Below are 581 nucleotides of genomic sequence, written 5' to 3' on the forward strand. Positions count from 1 at the left end.
CACAAGGATAGCTTGCCACTGCTCACTTACACAGAACAGGAACTACACAGAACTAAGCAATTACAACTAGGTAATTGCTTACCAGTGAGTTCATGGAGATACTGTAGCTCAAAGCCTAGTGCTGAGGAAGGGCCAGATTTAGAGCTAGAAGCCAGACCTGGAAGCACTCCCTGTTTGGACAATGCAGTGACCTGTTTGAAGAAGCTGAAGTGAATCCTTAGTTTTAGAGTATCCAGGACTGGATCTTTCTTAAGTACTTCATAGAGACATGCGTTGATGTCAGTGTAAGGATAACTGAGGAAATTCTTGAGGTGCACAAGGCTTTCACTTGTCTCCCTGGGAACCAAGGCTAACGCAGAGTGTAAAAGAGGACAAGACTGCGATAAACACAATTAGAAGCCTGAGCTGTCTGCGCAGGGAGAGAACAAGCCCAGCAAATGTCTTCATGTATCGATCCACGAGAAGAAGTAAAAAGCAAGAGCGTGGTTCCCATTTCACCCCGTTTCCCCTCCGTGATAAAACCTCCCCTGCACGCCCACAGAGAGACACCGAGGAGCCCAAACAATTCCCAGCCCCGCCAC

This window comes from Acanthisitta chloris, unplaced genomic scaffold (genome assembly GCF_000695815.1).
Source record: "Acanthisitta chloris isolate BGI_N310 unplaced genomic scaffold, ASM69581v1 scaffold24519, whole genome shotgun sequence".
Lineage (NCBI taxonomy): Eukaryota > Metazoa > Chordata > Aves > Passeriformes > Acanthisittidae > Acanthisitta > Acanthisitta chloris.